The sequence below is a fragment of the Polypterus senegalus genome, chromosome 3 (assembly GCF_016835505.1).
Source record: "Polypterus senegalus isolate Bchr_013 chromosome 3, ASM1683550v1, whole genome shotgun sequence".
In the NCBI taxonomy this organism is placed as follows: Eukaryota; Metazoa; Chordata; class Cladistia; order Polypteriformes; family Polypteridae; genus Polypterus; species Polypterus senegalus.
The window spans coordinates 230,265,926-230,285,043 of record NC_053156.1 but is presented as its reverse complement, the minus strand read 5'-3'; positions in this window follow the sequence as shown (position 1 = coordinate 230,285,043).

The following is a 19,118-nucleotide window of genomic DNA, read 5'->3' as shown; positions in this document are numbered from 1 at the left end:
AAGCACACGTATTGATTTTTTGATGGTTTGCTTTTCTTTGCGAGTGCTCTCTCTCTCTCTCTCTCTCTCTCTCTGAAATTCTCTGCTCCTGAAGAGAAGATATATTTGCATTCTTTTAATTGTGAGAAAGAACTGTCATCTCTGTCTTGTCATGGAGCACAGTTTAAACTTTTGACTAAAGGGTGTTATTTCATGTCTAGAGGGCTCTAATAATGTTAACAGTGTGGGAGAGTTTATAAGGGCTTAAAATATATAAAAATAATTATACAAACATATGGTTTCTACTTCGCGGATTTTCATCTATCGCGGAGGGTTCTGGAACGCAACCCCCGCGATCGAGGAGGGATTACTGTAGTGGGATTTGAACCCATACTCTTAAGGGTTTGAAATCCAAAGCCTTAATCGCTACACCACACTGCCTTAATAAAAATAACAAAGAATGATAGTATAGAATAAAAAATAATAATGATGATGAAGAATGTCCTTGGAGATGTGTAAGAAAACCAAGAGTATTTAAGAGAGAATCCATGTACACGAAACAAGGAGCAAAATTGCACACAGACAACAACAAGCTTGGGATTTGAATGCAAGATGGTGTATCTGTGAGGCTCTTAGTACTGTACCTCCATGCCATCCACCAATTAAATCATAATAATGCTTCATTTGTATTTAGTTAACCATAACACTTATTTTGGTTGCCTGCACTGAACCAAGTGTGAAATGTTTAGAGACACCACTGAAGACAGGCTGTAAGAGACTGGGTTTATCATTCACTTCATGTGAAGGATATGTAAGAGAAAATTGAAGAGTATCAGGCTCCTGTACAGTTACTTGCTTGGCCATGGAGAAAGTTGTCATCAAAAGAGTTAAAAGTGAATTAGCAGAGGCGTAACTGTCAACATCATCAAGGGAAAGGCTGTTCACAATTCTGGGAAGAGCAGTTTCAGTGTTGGGATGAGATCAGAATTTTAGAAAGATTATTTTTTAGTTTTCTGCTGACTAAGCTGAATAGAAAGTGAGTGTTCAAAAGTTTTTATCCCTGAGATGATTTTTGCAAACAGGGAAACCTTGTGCTACACAGAACGTTATGAGCATTGCAAAGTTCAAGGAGTACTTTCTCACGGTCACAGTGGGACTTCTACAAGTGTTTTTTTGAAGGATAAGGAGTGTTGTGCCTTTTTAAGGGCTCCCAGTACCTTCCCTTTTGAAGAAGTGAGAATACATCTTGATCTCCCTTGGTTACACTAGCTTTTCCTGAAGTGTTTATGTTTAGAAAGCTTGAATTCGTTTGACTTGTTTTAGTTTTGCTAAAAATATTTAATGCATAATCTTTAACAGCTTTCTTCTTTGAATCTACTTAAGTGGAGGAAAGAACTTCACATTGTTTCCATCTCTTAAGGAAACTGTTGGCATCTTGGTAAAGATTCCTTAAATAGTATATTTGTAAATTCCCTGAGGAGAGCACTTGCTTACCACTAACCATGTATCCTTAAATATTACAGTTGGCAATACGACAGGCAATGTTCCACAGTTCAGAAGGCTGCCACTGAGAAAATGAAAGACTTGAGTCAGCTATACAAGTCTATAAAATTCATCAGCGAGACATATTCAGGCTTTTTCATTACTGATTGCAGACTGTGGTGTCAAGTTTTAAGTACATTAGTTAAATGGGCCAGTGTTATGTGATGATTGGTGCTGAGCAAGTTGGCCATTATCAACAAGGTCCCCTGGGCCGATAGAAATGGGCCATTACCTGTCTGGGAGCTACGCTGGCTCATTAGGTCAGACAGATGCCACAGACGTTTTCATTAGAATCAACAAAAATTCAATGGCAGACATGATTGGCTAATATATGGAGGTTGCCTCGGAAACTGTGAAAGCAATATTCGCATATTGTTGCTATTACCTTTTCTAAAGAGCAGCTGAACAGAGTTTAAAGGCTTAAAAACCTCTTTAGATTCTTTTACACATACGTACATTAGATAATCAAGTGTGCTGGCCCTTTCATTGTCAGGTAACAAAGGAATAATCACTGGCAATGGCAGCCATATGACATCAGTGCATGTCCTTATGTACTGTATGTTTGCCAAGCAAAGATTTAAGTTTCTGCTGAATGAGAAGCTTAACCAGAAGGTAAACATGCCTGTATGATTCTACATTACTATGTGCAAGAGTGTTGGACAATAAGCCCTACTGCATGGGAGCAGTCACTAGGGGTTAAAGGGCAGACACTGACCCAATCACTTAGTCGCAAAGTCAATGGACCTTAAATCAGAGTAGCTCCAACGTTTAACTCACTGTATGGCCATGCCAAACTAACTTAACACACCAGTGCTCCAATTGCAATAATGTATGTAACCTATTGTACATCATGACCTTGTAAGATGCCTTAGAAAAAGCTTGTCCAAGTAGAAAATAATAACAAATTGCACAAGCTTAACAAACTGCTAAGCCTTGCTAATTGATGAAGGGAGAAATTCAGTTTTATTTAACACTAGAAACAAATACCATGGCTGGGTGGGTACCATGTTCCTGTCCTACCATGACTTTTGTTAACTTGCCGCTCCGAACTTCTATTAAAAAAAACATGATTGTTGAGAATACTTGTGCATGTATGTGTGTGTTTTTTTTTAACAGAATACCTTCCTATACCCCCCATTACCACCATAAGCAACACCATTAAATGTTGGTTCCCAAGTGTGAATCAATGTCTTTCTCCTCCAGCACCAACTTGGGCACATGTGCATATTCTTTTTAGCTCAAAAAATCCAATTTAGCCATTATTGTATGTTGCTACCCAAATGTGAATTGTTGTCTCTCTATCCTCCAGACAACAAAACAATAATCACAGGTTTACAAAAATATACAATCACTCATATTTTTTTCATATGTGCAATAATTAAGATCATAGGCTAATCTGAAAATTGTTGGTACTCCATTTATTTCAGTTGTTAAAAAGTACATGTAAATTCACCTGAAATTACATTACAATGTTTTTGTAGAACAGTATGAACATTATCATTTTGATGTAAGGAAAGGAGAACATGTGAGATGGCACATTTTGAATGGAGCAAGTTGCAAGAGCAGAGCACAGCTGTTGGAAAGCGACTGATTCCCAATGTTTTCTCAGACATGGTGGATCCAATAATGTAAAGTACAAGAATAAACAATCATATTTATTTGTCAATATGGAAGGACCAATGGAACATGGTGCTTAGTTGTGAATTAGGCACCTCATAGGGTAAACAGTGATTTGAGTAAAGTTTCTGTATATTGAAATGCTGGCGCACATACTGAATCACATACACACCCAATCACACATACTGAATCACATACACACACACATAATGGTTTTTTGGCATATGCATACACAAGCAAAGTAAGTTGACAGTTTATTCTGCATTTGCATACATTTTCTGTTGTGCAGCATCTGTGAAAACATGAGTTGTACTTTTCACTCAATGTGCTATCTTGTGTATTCTGCTTTTTCCATGTCAGAGTGATACTGGCTGTGTACTTTATATACTGACAACTTTGCTGTTATATCACACACTTGGCGCACTTTGGGCAGAACAGCATTATAAGTAAGCAACAAAACTGTTGATGAGCAGTGATTCACAATCTTGATACTCTTTCATACAGCTCAAACAAGTAAATTCTAGCATGTAAATGCTTTTCCCTATTTTAGAGAGGTCACATACGATCAGCAGTGAAAAGAGATATGACTTTTTGAGCTTTTCACAGGCAACAGGAGAAATACCACTGCTGACAATATTTTCACATCACTTTTCATGGAAAATAAGCTACCTTCCTAAAAGTAAACAAAATCAGACACAAGTTACAAGTCCATTATGAAAGGCAACACAAGCACTGGTCATGGAGTCAGACACAATTAAAGTGCAGAGGCAGAGCAATGTGAGAGAACAAACAAAACAAAATTAAATGAGTGCAGACTGTTGTTGTTGACAGGTTTAATCTACTCCATTGTGCCATTTGCCATTAACTTACAAAATTGTTGTGGTTTTATGTTTTATGTATTTCATTGTTGTTTTTGTATTAATATAGACTTTATTTTTATGTGTTTTCTTTGTACTACTTTGTTTCTATGTATCTCGGCTTGTCCTGTTGTGTTTTGTTGGTGGTTCCCCAAGAGGCGGGGCACCTGTTTATTCACCATCAAGGGGCTGACCTTAGCTCTATAAAGGAGGAGAAAGCAAGCAGTCCCTAGCGGTGAGTGTGCCTGGTGGTTCTGGTGAATTCTAGTGATATTTATTATTGTTTATTTTTTGTAGATCTACTGGATTTTGAACATTTTTGGAGCTTCATTGTTAAAGAGCATTTTATGATTAATAATTCTTTTATTTATAAAGATGTTTTCTTGCTACGAGCTAAAGATTAATTGATCCTTCCACCTGTTGACACATATTTCATGAAATATGTATAGCTGTAATTTTTATACACTATGAAATTTGCTTTAATTAATTTTTGTTATGTTTCCAGAAGATTGATTTTTTTTTGTTTTACAGTTAAATAAGTGTATTTGGAAAGGCAATTGTGCTACACTATCCCTTCAGGTCCTTTTTATTCCCAGTAGAATGAAACAGTGGAATGCACTTTCGATAAAATGAAAGAAGACTGTGTAAGGTGTCATTGTGAAGATGCCTATGCAGATTGTTTTGTAATAAGCATTCATGCCTCATGTTGTTTACAAATGTTTACATATCAAAAGAAATAAGTATGAATAATTATGCCTGCTGGGATATGCTCCAGTTTCCCGAAAGTCCTGTTCAGAATAAAGTGGGTTTAAAAAAATGGATGGACAGATAGTTGTAAATTATACATTTATACAAAAAAATAATTTCTGACTGAAAATTGGAGCAATTTTCTGCGCAGCAACAGGGCAACCCTGAAACTTTTCATGTTAACTGAAAACATATGCTAATATTTAAAGTGAAAAGGAATTATGTATTTTTATGCTCACTCAGGCTGTATTTTTCTATTGATGGCATATAGGGGGTAAGGCAGTAGTGGTGTGTTATCGGGATGCCAAGCTGGTGGGCCATTAGTGAGAAAAAACAGTCAGAGGTCACTTGGAATAGTCTTGACAGTTATAATACTGAAAAAATGCATGGCGGTTGTAATATTAATACTGTGCTTAGCACTTAATGAAATACAGAGTCACATATTCTGCACGTGTAGATAAGTGTAGAATCTGATGAAGATTTGAATGTGCTTACAAACCCACTTTTCTCACCACCAGACCGATAATAAGAGAAACTCCAGAGATCATCGGACACTTCTTATTAAAAGCAACAGATGGTTTTTGGTGTTCCTCATAACACTCTATTTCCTTCAAGCAAAAAGATAAGTATGGCTTTTGATCTCCATAATAATAATGCCTGCAAGTGCCATGGACATATAAGAGTCCACCCCATCCATAATCTTTGAAGTAAAGCTCAGCCATACTGTATCATTTCTGAGTCACCTAGTGTTTGGACAGATCGGCCCTTTAGGATGCAGTTAAACATGTTTCATTATGTTTTCATATCTGCAGGTTAATGGTAGTTTTTGGATTATTGTCCTAATGAGTAATTCTATGAATAACAATGAGCTTTAGTGAAAGTATTTAATAATTATGGTTGAGGTCCAGTATGATGATGCAATGTTTCACACTGCTGCCTCACAGTTGGGTGGAAGACCTGAACTGGCCTTTGCCAAATGGGACTTTGCACACTGTATGTGTATTTTTTTTCTCCAGACATATCACTTTGGAAACTTTTTCTTTCAGCTTCCCATACCTGAACTTCTCACAACCTCTTGGTACTGTAATACACGTGTTATGTGGCAGATTTCTCCTTGAAACTGTAGAAAGTAGGACACTGAAGTTCTCTTAATTAAAATATTTCCATCTACTAACTTTGTGTATGTATATGTGGGACCTAAAATCTCCTACCTAAGATTTCTCTGTGTCGTAGCTTTTATATGTTCAAAGGGGATGAGCTCCACCTCTTTATCTTTTACACAACAACCACTAAAATATTGATCTTGATACTTGCAAACATTTAGAATTGAATGTTGCATGAATGTGCCATTTAAAGAATAATCAAAACTTGTTATTCAATTTTTGGATAATATAGTTAAATTGTTACAGTAAGTCATGTTATAAAACAGATTTTTTCCTTCATGTTTGCATCTTGTCTTTGACGAGCTTTGTATTCTTATTTATTGAACAACCTGCCAATGAATAACAACTGTTTAAGTTTCATTTTGAAATTCCTCTTTTTTATCAAAGATGTTGTATTTCATTATATTACAACTTTATGAAGAGCATTACACCTAGTGGCAAAAGAGGTAAAATGAGGGGCTTGCAGTACTGGCATTTTGGTTAATTATAGATGTGACTGTGTATAAAAATTTTGTCCGTGCCTTATTGTCTGTAATTATCGGTAGAACATGAGAACTCCATGAGTGTGATAGCTGAGACATACCTGGCAGGCACTTCACTGAAAAAGATCAGTTAAGTTGTTAATATATATACATTTTATTATATTGCAGGGCCTCTCTAGCTATGTTTAAATGTGTTTTTTGCATTTTAGAAGTACTTCTTTGCTCATATTATATTTGTAATACTCAATTGAATTGATTGTTTTTCAGCAGTCTAAATCTTACAGCTGTATTTGGTCATGCTTTAGGCTGGCCACTTATCTCTGTCCAAAAATAAATGATGATGTCAAAAAGACACAGGTGCTTTTCTTAAGAGCAGCAGTCACCCTGCCATCCTCTCATGTCACTCATCATTAAAAGCTAACCGCTTACTGCTCTCTGAATAGTCCCAAAAAGGAATCAGCTGTAAATTGAAGAGGCTCAATAGAGCCGTGTAATCAAAAAGGCTGGAAAACAAATGCCTCTTAGAAAAGGTCAGTTTATACTGCCAGGTACTTCTGAATAAAAAATTAGGAAATTAACTAAGCACTTAATTCAATAACAGGCACGAATTAGGCACAGTGAGGTCTAGGCATTAAACTGTAAACAGTAACTCTAGTGTTTCACTTCTCAGTACTCTGAATGGGTGCCAAATGTAAAGTCAGGCATTGTGATTTGTAGCCAATAAAATAAACAAATAAAATCACCACAGCAAATACAACTCTGTATTTGAAAAAGCAATTTGAAAAATACTCAGAATAACATAGCATTCTCAGATCTGCTTAATTCAATTCAAAGTCACGACAGACCAGATTAAGACCCATCAGAAACAGCGCTGGACAAGCCACTAGAGTCCATCACATAGCCCATTACAGCACACACCAACACTGTTAATTTGGAAACAGTAAATAAGCTAACATAGACGTCTTTGGGAATGGAAGAGGAGAGCCAGAGTACCCAAAGAAAAGCCCATTATTTTGTGTGAATTTGAAATGGAAAATGATAAGATATTCAACATTCAAGCCCTGGGTCCTGCATCTATGAGGTTACAGTGCTAATCATTATACATTAAACCATCTTTATTGGATAAAGTAATCAAGTAAATCAGTTTAAGCAAAGATTTACAAGAATGGATGACTCAATAACCTGTAGCCACTTTGGACAACCAGGGCCAAACTTGCGTATTCTTATGGTAGAATATCATTTCCTTGAACTTTTCATAAATCCCATTGTAGCATGCTGATCTCATGTAGATTACTGTGTCAGGGATGCCAGGGGCAACGACCCAGCCGGGATGCCTTGAGGGACCGGAGTAAATGCCCACCTTGGATCACTTTGGGGCTGCCTTCCTGGTTGCTTTGGGGGCCACGGGTAGAGGGCTTGGAAGTCCAACCCTATAGTGACCCGTGGTCACCGCCAAGGGACGCCCCAATGCTTTGGGGACCCTGGACCTCAGCACTTCTGCCACACCAGGAAGTGCTGGGGGGAAGAAGAGAAGGGACACCCGGAGAGCTTCCGGGAGAACAGCCGGCATTTCCGCCACACTGGGGCGTGTCCAGGGAGGAATGCCGGGGCACACCTGGAGCTCATCCGGGATTATATAAAAGGGGCCGTCTCCCTTCATTCGAGGCTGGAGTCGGGTGGAAGAAGGACAAAGCAGGAGAGAGAGAGAGTGGAGGTGGCCCGAAGGAGAAGGCATTGTGTGGCCAGGACTGTGTTGGAGTTTGTTTGTGTGCACTTGATCTTATTGTAAATATTGTAAATAAACGTGTGGTGGTGAATTACAACATGTCTGCCTGTCTGTGTCCGGGCCGCGTTCACAACTGTTAGATCTCTTTTATTTTCCAAGGCAAGCTAGAATGTGTCAAATATGCATACGGTGCTCTACTTTAGAGCTCTTGATGAGAACCAGGCTATTTAGCCTAACAAAGCTCGCTGTTCCTATCCGCATAATTCTTCTAAAATAACATTGTCTAGTTTTGCAAGTCCATAAAGTCTTACTGTCTACCACATTACTTGGTAATTTATTCGAAGTGTCTATGACTTTCTGTGTACAGAAAAACTTCTTAATGCTGGTGCGAAATTTAGCCTTAACAAGAAACCAACTGTGTCCCTGTGTTCTTGATGAACTCATTTTAATATAACAGTCTTGATCCACTGTACTAATTCTCTTCACAATTGTAAAAACTTCAGATACGGCCATTTTTAATACAGAGGAGGTTTTTATTACATGTTTTTACACTTCTTTTATTGTCAGCCATGTTTTATCATTTAAATCTAATACAGAGGAGCAAATAATTTTCAATTATGGGATAATAAAGTTTACCTTCACCTTAATATCTAGCTGATTACGTTATAGGACCTGTAAAAACAAAACATGTACATTTATGTGAACTGTAACTTGAGTTTTCTGTACGCAGACCACATCAATCCATGAAGTTTCCATGACAACACACTTCTTTCCATGGTCAGTAGAGTTAAAGTAAGCCTTGTTAGGCACTGTTGTAAGTAGTTACAGCATACGGATTTGGGATATGATGGAAGTCTGGCAGACAGCATGTGCTAGAAATCAATTGTGTTGATTGACATAGATAAATCCTGTCATCAGAGCAACTTGTTAGTGAGGTTCTCACCTTGCTTGAAATCAATTGCTGCCCACACAAGGCCATCAGCAGATGACTGTAGTGTTGAAAGAAGCAGCTGTTTTACTATTTGGCTGGCAAAATGCTACTAATCACAGTCAGAGGAAGCAGAGTTTCTCCTGCCATTAATAAGATCTTAAGGAACAGTATTAAGATAACCACATTAGTCATTGAATTTATTAAAAGTACTGGAAATCACACTTTCTTGGGACAAACCTATATTTTAACTATTCTGGAAAGTAGGGCAGAGACACCTTTGTTACAAATATTTAAATGAACAAAGCAAAGTACATGTAGTACTTTGTTCAGTTGCTGTTATGATTCTTCTCAGCGTTCTTATCCTACTTGCATCATGTCAGTCAAATGGCCAATTTGATAGCTATTTTTGGATAAAAATCGTAAACCGCAATGGCCACTTACACTGTAATTACCCATTAATTACATATTCAACCATAATGTAAATAGGTACTATTACCCTTTAAAGGTTGAATGTCCTTAATCCAAAATTCCAAAATACTCCAAAATTCAAAACAGTTTGAACAACAGCATGAAGCCACCTATGTTGCCTCTAATTTGTAATAATACTGAGCAGATGTGAATAACATTTGTGCAGATTGCAAACTGATTTTTTATTCTGTGTAGTGGAGTGTTAACCAAAAGACAACCATAGATTTTCCTATACTCACAGAATGTAATTGGCTACCTGACAAGAGAACCAAGATACCCACACCAGATATTGCAAAACATCATGCCCATCTAACGTCTCTAATCACCAAGATTCCCCCACTAGACCGAGAAGTTCAGATTCTGCTCCGTCTGGGCAGACATGTTAGTGAGGCTCATAAACTGCCCGAACATAGGTCCCCACATGCACCCTTTGCACAGAGGTTCCCAACTGGGTGAGTTATAATAGGAGGTGTTAGTCATGGCGGTCTTCACAAGTCTACCCCAGTTTGTACCTTCAAATTGTGCATTTATGATAATGGGTCTTCTAGACTTTTGAAACCCTGTTTAAACAGCATTTGTATCAAACATTTTTAAATTGTTCTTTATACAGCTTTTAGTTAATTTAAAATGCTGCTGTAAGAATTATTATACATACACATAATTACGGTTGTTAATTCCTTACATTGGCTTAAGTGTACTGTAAGCTAAGCTTAGTGCTGATTTGAAAATCCTCCTTTTAACTTATAAAGCATCAAATAGCCAAGGCCTTGCTTACTTATCTGAACTTATCATTACTTACAAACCAGAGCACACATTGAGATCTCATTATGTCGACCTACTTAAGATTTCAAGGGCTAATAAAATAATAGTGGGAGTTCAAGCTTTTAGTTACAGGACCCCAGTTCTGTGTACCACTTCTGTATTTAGTAGTTAGTATAATCTATACTTGTATTTTTAACAGAGAATTGTTCATAGTGCTTTGCGGCTGCACCCAGTGTATTGAATTCTATTGCTAAAAGGAACACTCATTGCTATGAACCAGATAGTCTTGTTAATGAATTTGTTTTCCTTCACTCAAACAGTGATGACAAAACAGTACCTTCTAAGGAACATCTCACCTTCCTGAGGATCATGGGAAAATAACTCCCTCACGATGGATCAAACAGCCGGATTCCTCCACATGCTGAGATTACTGTGTGGAAGCTCAAACTGTGAACTGCTACTTTGTCAGTAGAAGAAACAATAGTTGACAAGACAGACTCAGACAGTAAGGTAGTTCCTTATATGTACACAGAAACAACAGATAGCAACCTATAAGGAGGTCCACTCAGCCACAGCAGTTAAAGTATTGTTCTCCACAAACATTGAAGGACTATAAGCCAACCTAGTTATTCTCTTTGGAACTGAATAAGTACTTTGTTTGCATTCCTCTGAATACCAGGGATGGCATCTTAGTGATGCCAGGCAGGAAGTGTTCTGGCCTAACCAATTAAATAACATGTTTAAATGAATTAATGTTGGCACCATCTAGTGTTGGTAGCATTATTTCATGTTAATGTTCTGCTGGGCATCATCTAGTGGTGTTAGTCTCTCATGTTTATGTTTAGTTGTTATGGTGATTGCCCTTTCACCCCTTACTAGCCATTTTGCTTATACAGTGTACAGTCTTTAATTACAATAGTTATCATGGGACCATTCTTTTACAATTTCTGTATAGTATGACTTATGCTTGGTTTGTTAACATATATACTAGGTTATTTCAGGGTTTTTTTAATCCCAAATAGCTTCGATCCTGAGCCGGCCAATCTCTTAGACAACATAAGCAGTTGCGACCCAGATATGTCAAACTATAATGGTAATGAGTAGGTGTCATTAATTAAAGTAAAAGTGCGCACGCTCTCTACACCAAGGAATATGAACTCCTTAAAGTCCATGGTATATGCAGAAAGGAGTGCTGTTTATGCTACTGAAGGGGTGTGCGCTCTGGACACCAAGAAGGAAGTCTAATAATACCAACTACCCGCTACTGACAACAAGAGGCGACATCTGTCAACCCCACCTAGGGATCCACATGGGCTTTGACCGGCACTACTTAGATGTTTACTTTCTTTATTTCAGATTTACTCAGTGTCACAAATATGATATGCTAAAGAGGTGGTGCAAAAAATCCTTTTTTATTTTTCCATATGCTTGGAATGAGCTGTCTATCTGTCTCATTGAACAAATAGGTACTATTCCACGGGGGCAGAACACGATTAGTTATTTTGTGTTTAATATTGGTAATTAATGTAGATCAGTCTGCAGAGATGTGTTTTTACTTTGACATTAAAGAGTCCTTTTCTGTTAACCAATGACAAAAAAAACTAATTAATTAATTTAAATGTTGGATAACAATAAAATTTGAAAACTTCCAGGAGGGTGAATACTTTTTCTAGGCACAGTATTTTAAATTTTATATGATTTCTTGTCTGTGGGATTATGAGCTAGTTTGTGAGAGGAAACAGAAAACAAGACAATATGGCCTAGTGGATTCTTTTACTGTTCTTTGTCTGCAGGGTAGTCATTAGCAAATTGTAAAGTTTTAATATCTAATTACTTATATGGCCCTTGAACACATGAACACTGTCCTTGTGTTCAGTGCACATGTGCATAAATGAAGGCACACAGCACCTCTCTTCATTCTGTGCTCCATCGGTTAAATGGAGCACACAGAATTGGGTTTTACATTCATAAAGTATATGCTTCCTGTCAGCACCTTTGCTAATGAGATCCTTGACAAGTTCTCCAGTTACATTTCAAAGATTAATTAACTGCTTTACAAGGCAGCTAATACATTATCTCTGACTTTCATCCTTCATTTATGGAGGTAGTCATAAAAATATGTATATCATCTAAGAAATGTGATTCCATTAGCCAGAAATTTTGAAAAGTAGAAATTTAAATCCAATTAAAAGTGAACTTACCTTTCAATAAAGAAGTCTAAAAATAGACTCATCCTTCCATTTACTGAGCTTACTAAGACCACATCTTGGGAGTTTTCAGAGACCCTGAGCCTATACTGGAAAATTAACTGCAATGCAGGAACTAGCCAACATAACTGCATATTTGGTATGTGGGGCAACACTGGCAAAAATAAGAAAAATCCATTTGGACAAAGACATAATCTATATACTCCACAAAGACAGCATCATGATTTTAATTAATAACAGCATGTTGACCATGTTTCTAATTTTCTTTTTATTTCTAAAAAATGTTCATTTAACTTTGTTTTGGGAGATATTTGGAGCCATAGATAAACAGATATATTTGTAGAAGGTAAATCAAACATACAGTAAAGGCAGAGTAGAAAGAACAAAGACCAGGGGCCTCATGTATAAACGGTGCATATACACAAAAATGTTGCGTACTCCTGCTTCCATGCTCAAATCACGATGTATAAAACATTTTCACGCCAGCTAAATGCTTGGCGTACGCAAGTTCTCTGCTCGGTTTTGCAAACTGGCAGCACCCAGCGTCAGAGCAGTGCTTTTGTTCCAGTGTTCCAGTAAAGTTAATACCTAGATGTGTTTCAGCTAAAATTAACTTTAAGAATAATTTAGTTTGGACTGTTTCAGCAAGTATTTAAATGTTTTCTCTGGAACTGTTATCTAGCGCTAAGAACAATAAAATATAACTCCCATTCTTGCATCTCTACATTTAACTTTTAGTTAAATTTAGAACTGATTTCTAAATTTTGTTTAAAACTTTTAAAGCTGGCCATGGCTTTGGCTTATTTATCAAACAGAACATACAAAAGGCCAGACTCCAAAACACAAATTTGAAATCATAAGATTCAAAGTTTCTTACAATTCAAGAATAAGTAAGTGAAATGGAAGAGAGCGGTCCTTAAGTTAAACTGCTTACAAAATGCTAGGTTATGTGCCCATTAGTACTATAAAATCAAGGATAAAGACTCACTGTTTTATAGAATATATTTATCAGAGCTGCTCAATAAGCAGTTCATACTGAAAAAAAGTCTGTTGGTTACATATCTAAAATAAAATTTTAATGAACATCACAACTAGATTTCCTTTATTTCTTCTTGAGGTCCTGCTAAGGTTCTTGATATCACAGTTAATTTCACCAAACTACTCCTCCTGGCTGTAGAAGGAGATATTAGAGTGGTTGACAGCCTTCTGTGTCCACATTAACTTTGATAAAAATTGTGTAAAAATCCAAAGTTACGGACATTTGGATGTGCTATAAAATGTGAGCGCAATCGGCTATTTTGACCTGAATATAACTTGGCTTCTTCCATTGAAATAAGGTCCCCATTAAGGTCTATTTGTATCCAGTAACACCTCAATATTTGTTTTCCCTGTTTTAATTTCTCAATTCTATAGCTGTGTATGCTTGTGTATATGTAAAGTGGATTCAGAAATTATTTAGACCACTTCACTTTTTGCACACCTTATTGTGTTATAAATTTAATTTTAAATAGATAAATTTGCCACTTTTTCTGACAGTCTCCACTCAATAACTCTTTACTGGGGACAGCCAAGTCTAAGTCTGGTCTGCTGGTTCTAAGCTTCTTCCATTACGCAATTATTAAGACTACTTTGCTCCTTGGAACACTCAAAGCTTGAGAAATGGTTTTATATCTTTTCCCTGATCTACACCTCACCATAATTAAATCACAACAGTCTACAGAAAATTCATTAGACTTCATGGGTTGTTTATGTTCTAACATGCAGTATGTATTGCTGGACCTTATATACAAAGGTGTGTTCCTTTCTAAACTGTCCAATCAATTCAATATGCCATAGAAGGGCTCCAATCAAGTTCTAGATACATCTCAAGGATAATTAACTCTTTCACAGCGAATGTTGACTTTTGTCAAAAGGAAGGGTTGATGCTGGTAATCAACTGTAAACAGTGGCAATTGGACTCTCTTTGCCAAAAGGAAAGTTAGCTTCTTTGGTCTGACCAAGATTTTCTGCGCACGCGTGAGTAACAAACAACGGCAAAAATGGGCATCAACAGGCATGAGAGCAAAGCAAATGTGTAAAGAAAAATACTCTGTCGACTACATTTGGATATTATCCATGAATTGGACCCCGATTGTCGGACCTCGATTTTGATACAAGTGACTGAAAACATCCATGACTGCCACTGCCACCCCTGCCACAAAAAGACAGCCTGCCGTGTATTTCTGGTGACATTTTATGTTGATTTCTATGTCAAACCATTGCTTTGTGTGCTTTTTAGAAAACTGTGTTTTTTGGAAAAAATATTCAGCCCTCAAACTAATTAAAGCAGACAGGATGCACATGACCATAATTTGGAAGGCCACAGTAAAGGGTCTAAATATTTACATAAATTGGGGCTTTCTGTTTTTGATTTTTACTAAATTTGCAAACCCCTTTTTAAAATCACATTTTCACTTTGACATGGGTAATTGTGTATAAATTGATGGGCAAAAATGGAAAAAGTACTAATTTAAAATTAAATCTATAAAACAAAAAAGTATGCAGAAAGTGAAGAGGTCTGAATGCTTTCTGAATTCACTGTAAGTGTTGCTATATCTGTATAGTTGTAATCTTTTGGAGGCCTTTGATCCCATCTTGACAAATCTTATAAGAAATTGTCGAATAAGAAGTTATGATATTTTGTGGAACAATAGTAAAAGTCTTTCTTGTATGCTATGACCTTTTCTACCAGTGATAATGTAATCTTCATACATATTTTCTTGGCAAGTGTGTTACTTCATTGAGAATGTGAGCAAGAAGTATTGGTCAACACCCATTTACTCACAAAAGTATCACACTGTTTATATGCTGTGACAAGGAGAGACCCGAGACATTTTAAAGGTTTGGGGCAGCCACCCATATAATGTGTTCCTGGCTGCAAAAGTAAAAGGTTTGGTAGCAAGTAAAGTTTACAAGACAGAGTTCAAAACAGAACTGAACTCCAGAGGAAGGGAGTGAGGCTTTATAGGAAGTCTGGGGGAAGTGATGTTGTCCACAGGGCCGGGACTGGAAGTGGCGTGTCCTGAGTCGAGGCAGTGGCTCCCGGTGGCATTTCTCAGGAAAGGTCTGCAGAAAGAGCATTAGTGCACCTCGGTTACCATTATTCTCCAAGCCCTTCAGCTGCCTCCTATTCACACGTGTGTGACAATGCTTATATGGAGTCATCTTTATGTGCATGTCTGGCAAAGACTGCATTTGGTGCATCTCAGATGTTTTAGTTTTCAGTTATGATGTTGTCCTTGTTATTACAACATAAACAGTCTTTTGGTACAGTCAAAAGGTGAACGAGTGACCCTTTATATAAGAGAGAACTGGGATTCAAATCTGCTTCAAATGGGTGATGAACCACGTTCTTGTGAGAATGTATGGATTCAACTAGAATTCAGCAAGAGTGGAAGCCTGACATTGAAAGTATGTTATGGACATAGAAAATAGAGCAAAAATATAATTTTCGTAATAATATAAAAAAGCAAGATTGCAGGGATAAGTTATAGTAATGGAGGTCTTTACCAGAATATTAACTGGGAAGCCCTACATATAGCTACATACAGTAAAAAGAATTATCACAGGTAAGCACTAACCTTTCAGTGACAATGGTAAGACACTAACAAGAGGAACAACAGCATTATCCTTGTGTTCTTAAGGAGTCTAGTGAGTACATATATAAACCCATGACACATATTTTTAGGAAGTCACTGTGCACTGGAGAGATTCCAAAGGACTGGAAAATGGCAAATATCATCCCATTATATAAAAAGGGTGACAGGGGAGATCCAAGCAACTATAGGCCAGTAAGCTTAACAAGCATCACAGGAAAACTAATGGAAGGAATTATTAAGGATAAGATTGAGCAACACATGGCAAGGACAGGAGTTATTCTGAACAGTCAGCATGGGTTCAGAAGAGGGAGGTCGTGTTTTACTAACATGTTGGAATTCTATGAGGAGGCAACAAAAGCATACGATCAAAGTGGAGCTTATGATATTATTTATCTGGACTTTCAGAAAGCATTTGATAAGGTGCCACATGAGAGGTTGGGCATCAAGTTAAAAGAAGTGGGAGTTCAGGGTGATGTTTTTAGATGGGTGCAGAATTGGCTGAAACACAGGAAGCAGAGGGTGATGGTGCGAGGAACCTCATCAGAACTAGCCGATGTTAAGAGTGGTGTTCCACAGGGGTCAGTGCTAGGGCCACTGCTATTTTTAATATATATAAATGATTTAGATAGGAATATAAGTAACAAGCTGGTTAAGTTTGCAGATGATACCAAGATAGGTGGATTAGCAGATAATTTGGAATCCGTTATATCATTACAGAAGGACTTGGATAGCATACAGGCTTGGGCAGATTTGTGGCAAATGAAATTTAATGTCAGTAAATGTAAAGTATTACACATAGGAAGTAAAAATATTAGGTTTGAATACACAATGGGCGGTCGGAAAATCAAGAGTACACCTTATGAGAAGGATTTAGGAGTCATAGTGGACTCCAAGCTATCAACTTCCCAACAGTGTTCAGAATGTTAGGTTATATAGCACGATCTGTGGAGTACAAGTCCAAGGAGGTTATGCTCAACCTTTATAATGCACTGGTGAGGCCACATCTTGAGTACTGTGTGCAGTTTTGGTCTCCAGGCTACAAAAAGGACATAGCAGCACTAGAAAAGGTCCAGAGAAGAGCGACTAGGCTGATTCCAGGTCTACAGGGGTTGAATTATGAGGAAAGATTAAAAGAGCTGAGCCTTTACAGTTTAAGCAAAAGAAGATTAAGAGGTGACATGATTGAAGTGTTTAAAATTATGAAGGGAATTAGTACAGTGGATCGAGACTTATATTTTAAAATGAGTTCATCAAGAACAGGGAACACAGTTGGAAACTTGTTAAGGGTAAATTTTGCACAAACATTAGGAAGTTTTTCTTTACACAAAGAACGATAGACACTTGGAATAAGCTACCAAGTAGTGTGGTAGACAGTAAGACGTTAGGGACTTTCAAAACTCGACTTGATGTTTTCTTGGAGGAAATAAGTGGATAGGACTGGCGAGCTTTGTTGGGCTGAATGGCCTGTTCTCGTCTAGATTGTTCTAATAATCTCTTCTAATAATTTATTTATATAGCACATTTTCATTCAAATGATGTAGCTCAAAGTGTTTTACAGAATGAAGAAAGAATAAAAAAAGACAAAATATAAGAATAAAATTAGGCAATAATAATCACCATAGAATAAAAGTAAAGCCAGGGAGGACACAAAAAAACAAACAAAAAAAAAACTCTAGATGGCTGAAGAAAAAATAAGCTGCAGGGGTTACAGGCCACGAGACCACCCAGCCCCCTCTATGCATTCTACCTAACATAAATGATCTCAATCAGTCCTCATGATTTTCAGGCTTCAGATGGAAGAATTTGAAGATGATGATTATGTGGACTTCTGGCCTTCAATCCATCAATGTAGGGACAGCACAGTGCTTTGATGAGGTAGTGGCAGCACAGATTGCCACCACAGAAAACCGGAAAAAGAACAGAGAAAGTAGGGGTTAGTACAGATTTTGGAGCCATGAAAAAATGAGAAACCTAGATATATTATTCTGTGATAATAAGGGTAACATTGCAGGGAGAGGTAATAAAGCCCCTGGATCGAGGGAATATCTACACACATATATATTACAGAATTATGTCTGTCTGTTCCCTGCACAATCCTACACCCTTTGACCAAATTTTGTATAGTTGCTCTTTAGGACCATACAGACAATGACAGACTATGTTAGAACACCAGATTTTGATCCTGGGGTTCCCTGTGTTTTTTGTTTTTCCCTGTGTGTTACAGTTTGCACACTAGTGCCACCTGCTGACACAAAACAAGTGAAACATCTGAAGAGACCGAAGCCAGTCTAGCAGACAAAATGACCACATGCCGCATCTATCTACAGTAATATAAAGACACATTACTTGCATGTTTGCAAGAGGGTGTTGAGTGAGGCTTAATGGAGAGCGGAAATGCAGTGTAAAACAAAGGAGAATCAAAGGGTTGTTGCTTAACTCCTGCTTTGTCTGCTTTTCTTCACAATTTAAGCACTACAAACTAAGTACTTGAACTAAGAGAACAAGGTAGACATGACAGCATTCATTCACAGGATCTACAGCAAGGAGTTTCTACAATTCTAAAATACAAACAGAATAAATTCTCAACTCACAAGAGCAGAGACTTTGATAGAGAGGCAGTGTGGACAACTGATGGGGCAGCTAGCAGTAACAATAAACCTTTGCTTTTTTGCCTTAACCCATTCTACAAATAAACATGGGCAATGGTGGGTATTTTGGCTAGTAATATAATAAATTTTGAGTTTATATGCAAAACCAAAAAATTCCAAATATAATTTTTATAACTTAAATCTTGGGCATCTGCAAAAAGTCTGGAGCAGTAGGTTTAAGCATATTACACTCAATACAGAATAACTGGACAAAATGTAGAGTTATAAGGAAAAGTAATAAAATTCTGCTGTGGATGAATAAGGAGCTAAGAAAGAAACTGCAAAAGGAAAGTAGATGTATAATATGTACAAGACAAATAACTCCAGCCCTAACAGTAGGGTTTATGGGCA